This window comes from Vicugna pacos, chromosome 17 (assembly GCF_048564905.1).
Source record: "Vicugna pacos chromosome 17, VicPac4, whole genome shotgun sequence".
Taxonomy (NCBI): domain Eukaryota; kingdom Metazoa; phylum Chordata; class Mammalia; order Artiodactyla; family Camelidae; genus Vicugna; species Vicugna pacos.
The window spans coordinates 53,059,489-53,068,844 of NC_133003.1; positions in this window are offsets into that span (position 1 = coordinate 53,059,489).

Genomic DNA, 9,356 nt, shown 5'->3' on the forward strand with positions numbered 1-9,356 from the left:
GTCCCGGTTTGTAAGATCTGCTCCTGGGCTGACTTCAGGAGCAAGGCCCCACACACCGGGGACTCAGAAAACGCCGCAGCCCGGCAACACCCAGCGCCACGGCAGAGGCCACGGCAGCCCTCCACCCGCCGCCCAGCCCAGGGCCCACGAGCGGGGTGCCGCCAGGTTGCTGAAGTCGTGGGTGCCAGTGGTGCCAAGCCCAGATCCCCCTTACTGGGCGGCGCCCATCCTCACCCCCTAGGTGGTGAGAGACAGAAGACACCAAGGCAAGGGACAGTCAGTGTCAACTTGGAGAAAGCTCGAGGGACCATCATCATCACCATCTCCCCTATGCAATTTCACAGCCAACTGATCGGCAAAACGAATCAGGCATCCTCCAGGCTGGGAGGCCGCAGGGAACACACCCGGACCAGGGAGATTCAGCCCTGCAACCCTCCTTCCCATCCTCCTCCCTCCCTCCCTCCCCTCTTCTCTCCTTCAATCTGTCCTCTTTCCGGACCACCTCTCAGCCTCTCCATCCTCCCAGATCCTGGTTACAGTAGATCTGACACACACAGAACAAATGAAAGTTCTTGGGACCCTAAGAGAGGAAGAGAGGACAAAGAGCCCTAGAAAAGTCCAGAAGAAGGAGGTATTGAGTCAGGCGGCAAAAGAAGGCTTTGGGAAGGAGACCTCAGACTGTACCCTGAGGGAGGAGGGGGCTACAGGTGCAGGGGATCTGGACTGGGGAAGGGCACGGCTGTGACTGGGGCTGGCAGCCTCCAGGCTCCCTTTTAATGTCCCCAGTGTCTTTTAGTGCCTCCCCTTCCCCATTCTAGGGGCTCTCTTGGCAGAAGGGGGTGCCCACCTCTTAGCACCAGCTTCTGCCTCTCCTGCCCAGGGCAGCCCCCTGGTAAGCATGCACCACTACTTCAGGAGAATTTGTGATTAGACAGAATAGATTTCAGATGTTGCCTCAGGGAAGGTTGCTTTTGGTGGCAAGTAACAAGAAGCCCGATTTTAACTAGTCTAATCTGTAAGGAGGATCTCCTAGATCACGTAACAGAAAATTCCAAAAACAGACGACTTCAGGCATGGTTTGATCAAGGCTTCAGCTTTGTTTCTCTGTGACTCTCTCTTCTTCACAGTCCTTTGGGTGTTGGCTTTGCCCTCAGGGTGACTTGTCCCCATGCACTGGTTGGCTCAGGCACTCACTGGTCCATCACTATGATACAGTGATGGGATAGTGCCTACTGGCTTGGAGTGTCTGTGGTAGGCCCAGGGAGGAGACAGGGACCTCTGACGCCTAGTGACCACTCTCAGTGAGGAGGGGGTGTGGCTGCTGAGGCCACAGCGAGGACCCCAGCAAGCGCCCAACCCTGTAACACATGCTGAGTAACGCGCTACCTCCTCCATCACAGTATCCCCCTGCCTGGGCCTCAGTTTCCCTTGCAATGGTACAAGGGGCCGCCTGGATGGCGTCTCTAGACCTCTGCCCACCCCAGCTCCCAGAGCTCAGGTCCTGATGAACCAGTCTGCGTCTCCAGTGGAAGGCTGGAGCCCACGCCTGCCACTCGTGGGGCAGACTGGACTCCACAGGCAAGTGCTTCTGAAAAGAAAAAAATGTAGGGCCTTTTTTTGCATTCTCCCTGGGGCGATTTTCAGAGCTGATTGGGGTGGGTGAGTGACTTCCTCGCCCGGCCAAGCTCTTTAAAAGACTATAATTGCATTTCTAGTGACCAATTTCCAGCTGAAGTCCCCAGCGAGAGCCAGGATGCAGTGAACTCCAGTTCACACATTCCGAGGCCATCTGTCTGCTGCCCGTCCACCTCCTGTCTGCAGCGGCCCTGAAGTGCCCATCCTGGCTCGAGCACTGCATCATCCCATAGAGCAGTCGACAGCCACATGTAGCTGTTTCAATTAAAAATTCGGTCCTCTGTCATACTAGTCATATTTCAAGCTCTCAGCAGCCATGTGGCTACTGGCTACCATATTGGACATGTAACATCTCCGTCACTGCAGAAAGTTCCACTGGCCAGCCTATCTCCAGTAGAAATTCAATGGGAGATCTCAGTCCAGCCCCTCCTCCCCTCTGACCCTCAGTGTCTACCTGTCCTTTCCAACTGAGCCTCAGTTTTCTCTTCTGTAAAATGGGGATGATAGAGCTAGCCTTAGAGGAATAAGTACATGAGATAAGGGCTAGGAAATGCTGAATCCAGGGCCAGCAGTCACTGGAAAATGGTCCAGCATTTAGGCTCTCCCCAGTTCCAGGAGCAGGGGGAGGGACTGTTTGAGCAGACATCACATGGCAGATTTGGTCTGATGTCCACACAAGAGTCAATTCTCCTGTTTATTAACAAGACCCTCATTTTTCACTGGGGCTAAAATGCATCGCCCCAGAGAGCTAAGGATGATGGCTCCCTACTAATCATGACATTCTCATCACCATTTGCCTGCAATTGGTCAAGAGATGACCACATGACATCAGGAGATGTCTGCTGGGGGATTCTGGGAAAATGTTGCCTCCCTGATGATAGACAAGCACATGAGGAGAAAGTCCCTTTGTGCCCTGCTCTCTCACGTCTCGCTTCAACTCTATCGTGCCTGGTGCTTTGGCAGCCATTTTGGGACCATGAGGCACAACATTGAAGGGAAATGGAACATTCAGAGGGTGGATGGGGAAAACTGGGTCCCTGGTGTCTGTGTTGAGCCCCTGAACACACATGGCCTCCCTCACCTCCAGACTCTCTGTATGGTGATAATAAATGTCCTTGATGGATCACCTTCTTGCAGCCAGAATCACCCTGAGTGATTCTCATTCAAGAGTGAGTCAGAGTTTTCCAGGCCAGCAAGACGCACAAGTACATCCCGAGCAGAGAGAACAGGGTGTGCGAGGGTGCAGAGGTGTGGGAGAGGTGTCGCCTCCTGGGGGAGGGGTCTACACACAGGGCCACGTGTGGGAGTTTGCCCTCCGCCTGCAGGAAGGTCGAAGGTTGGGGGGGGCTCTGGAGTGTCTCAGGGCATGGCTGGCTGTGAGTTACAGGGTGAACTCTGACAGGGTGGCTAGGACTATTCCCACGACCACTCCTAGCTGCAAGGGAGGCTGAGAAACGTAGCCCTTCACCTGGGGGCGGTGCAACTCTGAACAAATCTGAGCCCTACGATTAAGAAAAGAGGAGTACGGTTATTGGTTAGGTAGACGGCGAAACCCACCATGGTCATCTGTATTTTTCTCTTTCATCCTTTATAGAATTAAAAAGCACACAAATGGAATGGGGCGTGAAGGCCCTGCGGGTTCAGGGTAGCTACATTCCCTGTGTCTGTTCCCTCTGCAGCTTTGTCTCTGGCTTCTTGAAAAGGGACCGAGGGCCACTTGCATGGAGGTGTCATTATCCCCCTTTACAGGAGAGGAAACAAAACTCAAAGAACATCAAATCACTGAGTCACTGGGCCTAAGGTCATTATACCACAGAGGAGAAGGTGTGGCCCAGAGACACTGGTGACTTGCCCAAGACCACACAGCAAATCCACGGCTAAGCCTAGAGTCCAGATCTTGGAAGACACATTTCAGGTTGAACCTGGTCTGGACAGGTCTCAGCCCTGAAGGCTGTCTGAGGCAGGGGTTCTCATCCTTCAAGAGATTGAAGTTTCGTATCCACAGCAGCCTTAGATGTGGGCTCCAGTGACGTGGGAGGTTACAGTCACCTCTGAGTCCTGCAGATGCTGTAAGGTCAGGGGAACGGCGAAAACAATTAATAATAACTTTCGATCAAATTCAGGGTGAAACTGGTAAACAATGAACTTGAGAGTTGGAAAAAAAAATGTCCATTTCCTTAGGTCAAAAGCATTTCAGCAGGATGGGTTTCCAGTAGACCATGAAGACCTGAACATGCCCAAAATATGTAATCCCTTAATAAGTGGCAGAGAAACTCCGTGCTGGCGCCCTAACAAGCTGCCACCGAATCACAATACAGTTCCAGCCCCCAGAGAGGAATTAAAGTCCCCGTTATTAAAACGCGTTATTTATGGCTTACAGAAAGTCTTCCAGACCCCTGGCAGCTCAGGAATGAGCTCAGAAATTAACTCTTTGATATTATCAGGGTCAATTCATCTCTCTGAGTTCTTTACCCTATGTTCTTTTATTGTGTTTTTATTTTTTTTCTGAAAGGCACGTACAGGAGACGAATTTCATTCCAGGCACACAGGAGTGACAAAGCTGGCTGGGGAATTGCATTAATTCCCTCACTGATCAACCTCTGATTCATCCGTCCTTTCTACAAAGACAGAAATGACTTCGGGTTTCATTGAAGGTGGCTGTGAGGACAGGAGAACCCGGCAGGAGGACGGGAGAACCCAGGAGGTGGCCGGGATGCAAAGCACGAGGCTGGAGAGCTCCTAAAGGACCACCTCATCCCACAGAGGCTCAGAGAGGGCATGGGCCTGGCTGTGGCCACACAGCAGGCCTGTGTCCCAAGGCCATAGTTGGTGGCAGGAAACCAGAGAGACCCGGGGCCAGTGCCACCCTCCTGAAGGCCCTTGGCGAAGCTCCGATTCTGCCTGGAGCCTGTTTTTCCATCTGTAAAATGGCTGCGGACAAGAGCCCAGTGTATTTCAAACATTTTCAGTGGTTGAATTTCCATTTGTTTTTCAAACAGAACCATTCAAGGGATCCCCAAAACATAAAAAACAAAGAAAGAAAAATGCAGCCACCTTGCTCCTGGTCCATCCAGCACGTGCCCAGGGACCGCAGGAGCTCTGCGCTCCACAGAAGCTTGCTTGAACTCAGGCAGGAGGGGGGCACGGAGGCAGGAGGGGAGCACGGAGCCACAGCCAGCGTGGAATTCGGGTTCTCTGCTTGCGGGGAGCTACTCCTCTGCCCCTGCACTGAACTCCCGCTGTGCTAGCCCTCAGCAATAGCAGGGGACCCCTCCCCGAGCTCCAGCCGGTCCACTGCCCCAGGGCCCCCAGTGCAGAGATGGGCTCCTGCCAGGAGGCCAAAGAACCCACCTACCTTGCCTGATTCTGGGGGCTCCCAGCCCCCCACCAGCTCACCCTCCCAGAGGCCATTCTAAGCAGGGCTAAGTGTGAGAAGCTGCGGGCGGCAGAACCCTGGCCAGAGGCAGGCAGGGCCTTGGGTTAGGTCTTATGCCGGCTACCAGCTCGCTGGGTGACCTTGGGCAGGTCTCCCTCTCCGGGGCTCCTTTCCTTGTGTCTCTTCAGGCACCACGCTAGAGGACAGAGTGGCCAGGATTATTTTAGGCGCAAAGGGCAGCCGACTCAGATGGGTTTGAAAAATGGAGATGTAGGAACCTTTGTGCACAGGGGGAAAGTAAGCAGGTGAGGGCATGATGCCAAACAGTAAGCAGGTTTCTCGGAAAATTAAAAACAGAACTACTATGTGATCCCACAACCCCACTTCCAGGTATTTGTCCAAAGGACAAGAAAGCGGGGCCTCAAAGAGATGTCTTCACTCCACGTTCATCACAGCATTATTCACAACAGCCAAGACATGGAAGCAACCTGAGCGTCCATCGGTGGACGAGTGGATGGAGAAGATGTGGTACATACGCAAGGGAACATTATTCAGCCATGAGAAAGGAGGAGACCCTGCCATTTGCGACAGCACAGACGGACCCTGAAGGCATTACTTAAGGGAAATCAGCCAGGCAGAGAAAGACAAACACCACACGGTTCACTCGTCCACAGAATCTAAGAAATAAGCCAAACTCACAGAAACTGGAGCAGAGAAGAGCTGCCAGGGGCAGGGGCGGGGAACAGGAGAGGCTGGTGAGAGGGCCCCACCTCGGGCTGCAACGCAGCACGTGGTGCCGCCGCCGCCGCCGCGCTGTGCAGCTGCCATCGGCCAAGACGGCGGAGCGTAAACGTCCCCACCACACACACACCAGAGACGCATGCGTGCGGCGGCCACGTGTTGATGAAGAGACGGGAGGCACAGCGCACGCCTGTAGCGAAGCATCATGATGTGCGTGGTTTCACTGGCCAGTTACACCTCGGTAAAGCTGGGGGGACGAAATGAAAAATAAGAAACGGGAAATACTGGCACACGTACATGAAAATCTCAGCGATGGAGTCGGGCTCAGGCAAGGCGGGGCAGCTTCTGGAAGATGGCCTCAACACTGGCTTTCATTCTTTCAGGACATTTTGATCTGCGTGGCTCGTCCTCAGGCAGGGTCTTCCCTGCGGTGGCAAAATGCCGACCAGCAGCCCCATGTCCCTAGGAGGCACGGCCCTGGGGATGCCGAGCAGAGCCTCAGCGCTGGCCCTGACTGCCTGCCACGGGAGCACCCCGATCCCCGTTCAGCGCCGTCAGGACACGCTCCTCTCTGACTGGCCAGGCTTGAGTCACAGGCTGCAGTCTGAAGCCCGGAGTGATGGTCCACTCCCCCATCAACCCATGTTACCCCTCAAGATACTAAATCTTCCCTGAGAAGGCAAAGTGGATGCTGGGGAGAGCGAGCCCACAGAGGACCACCAGAGAGAAGTGGGGTCTCCAGCTTGCTCAGGCACAACACCCTGACCTCAGACTACGGCTCACGCCGGCCCCCAGCACCCGGTGCACAGGACAGCTCAGGTGGCTTTGGCGGAGGGAGTCAGGTGACCCAGGACCCGTTCACACACTGCCCTTCCTTCCTCTGTGGACCCCAGCTGGGATGTTCAAGGACCCATCCAGCTGCCTAGAAGAGATGTTTCAATGGCTTCTGAGGGCTGGAACTCACGGTCTGTACCACCAACAACAGCGTAAGGACAGGGGCAGCTCACCAACCTGCCCCTTCCTGCTGACAGACCCCCACTTCGTCTTGCTCCACCTCCCATCTGACAGCTAAATCCCTCTCAGCCTGCCATCTCCCCATCCTCTTCCTGCCCTAGTCAGAGCACCCACCCTCCTGACACTCACTCCCGAGGTGCCACTGTCTGTTTAGTCTTCACTCCAGACCGTGGGCTTTGCAAGGGCAGCGAGGGAGCCTGTTTTCATTGCTGTGCCCCCAGCTTAATGCAAGGTCAGTAAATATTGGATGGATGGGTGGATGGATGGATGGATGGATGGGTAATGGGTGGACAGACACATGGTCAGATAGACAGAAGAATGAATGGATGGACGGGTGGATGGATAGATGGATGATGGATGGATGGATGGATGGATGATGGATGAATGAGTGAGTGGTGGGTGAACAGACGGTTGGTCAGATAGACAGAAGGACAGACAGATGGATGGATGGATGGATGAACAGATGTATGAGTGGAAAACACATCTCTGAAGATAACCTGTTTCTTTCCCAGAAACCGGGACTGGGAAAAAGCATTTCTCAGAGCTGCCAGCCTCTCTCAGCGTCACACGTACACACAGGGCCCTGGCCCTGCCCTCTGACCCACAGACTTGCCTGTACCCCAGTCTCTACCCACTTCATTTCAGGAAAGCTGTGCAGATACTGGGCAGACAGTGACCGGGACCCCGGGGGCTGCCCCCCTAAATGGCCCAGCTCCTCCGACTGCTCCCCATGAAGCCAAGTCCCTCCTGCCTGGCTGCCCCTCGGGACACACCGCAGTCAAGGATCTCAGCTGCAGCACTCAGGGGTTCTGAGGGGCACAAGGGTGAAGGTAGCAACCACCTTCCTCCTTCTAGGCTGTATGCCTTAAGTAACATGGCCTGGGGCATCTGCTTTTCTGTACCACACAGGAACCAGCTCCTGACCACCAAGGACAGTGCTAAGCCACATCCTCTGATCTGGACACATGCCACTTGCTTTGGGGACACACATGTGCTGGCACTGACATTTATTTCTAGTTAAATTCACTTCACATCATTCTTGCCAGAATGGTCTTGACAAGAACATTCTGATTCCTGAGTCCGTCTGTGGCCCGTCCATGGCTCTGGGCCATGTCCACCCTGGGCAACCATCACCATGTCCTCCAGACAGCCACAGGCAGGACACAGTGGCATTCTCCCTGGAGAGGCCATGCCGAGAGGGAGAGGGAGAGGGGAGGGCAGAGCAGGGTCCTTGCGGTCAGTGCCTGACTCAGACCGTGACCCTCGACCCCCACCAAGTGTTTTCTTTCCCTCCTCTGATGGTCCCTCACCCCGCAATAGGGGCTGCCAGGAGCTTACAGAGACTCAAACTACTTTCCCCTCAAGAACTACTCACAAACGTGGGACAAAAATGCTCTACAGACGGGGAAGCTGAAGCCTGGGGAGAAGGTGCTCTGTGCCCGAGGTCTCCCAGGGCGTCAGAGGCAGACTGGACCCCACCGCTTCGCAGGCAGGGCTGCACCACCCCCAGACCAGGGGCTGGTCTCCGGGCGGAATCCCTGCTCCATCCTCCGTGACCCTGGCCAATGGCCTCTCTGGGCTCAGTCTGCCCAGCTGTAAAGTGGGGATATCATAGGACTTACCCATACCACCCGGGGGTTACAGGACTAAATGAGACTCCACCTCAGGTGCAAAGAACAGTGCCCCGACATAGAAGCGGCCAAGGACTCTGCACGTTTAAACTACCGCGCACCGGACATGGCGCCGGGCACCTGGCACAGATTGTCACCGTTCTTCCTGATGACGCACGTGCCAGTTAGAAAGCATTACGCGCACCTTATGGCTGAGGACACGGAGACTCGGAGTGGAGGCCAAGTCTGCTGCACTCGCCGCCCCTCAAACTGCTGGCCATGTGTCCTGCTGAACAAGAGGCCAGAGTGTCCACTCTTGGGTCACTGCCACCCTGCTTCCCAGCTCATGGTCCTCATTCTCATTTCCAGGCTCTCGGGAGACTGTGGGGAAGGACACAGGGGAGATCCTGCTTTGTCTTGAAGGGACCGGGGTGACCCTCAGCCAGTCCACGGCTACCTTCCCTTGGAGCCCCCATACCGCTGGGATTGCTGGACCTTATGCAAGTAAACAAGCACATGAAAAAGATAAATTCTCCACCTGAGACTCCTATGATGGGGACAAACAGGATAACAAAGAGAGGGGGAAGGTATTTATTAGCTGAGATGGCCCAGGAAGACCTCTCAGGAAACACAGTTTGAGTTATTGAGAAAAAGATGGGTCATGGCTATCTGAGGAGCTTCTGGAAAGAGGAAACAGCAGGTGCAAAGGCCCTGAGGCAGGGGTGTGTTTGGCATGTTGAGGAACAGCCAGGGGACCAGGCTGGCTAGAATGGACTAGAAGAGAAATGAAGACTGCCTCAGGGTGGTGTCAGTTTTTCCAGAGCAGGGGAGATGGTGTTCGAAGGACGAAACAAACCTAGCACGGATCCCTCTTGATCCCAGGACATTTTGCATAAAAACTAACACACCAGCTGCTGGGAATATGAGAGTCACGCATTAAAAATGCAGATCCTTTGACCAGGCAATTTTAGCTGCAAGAG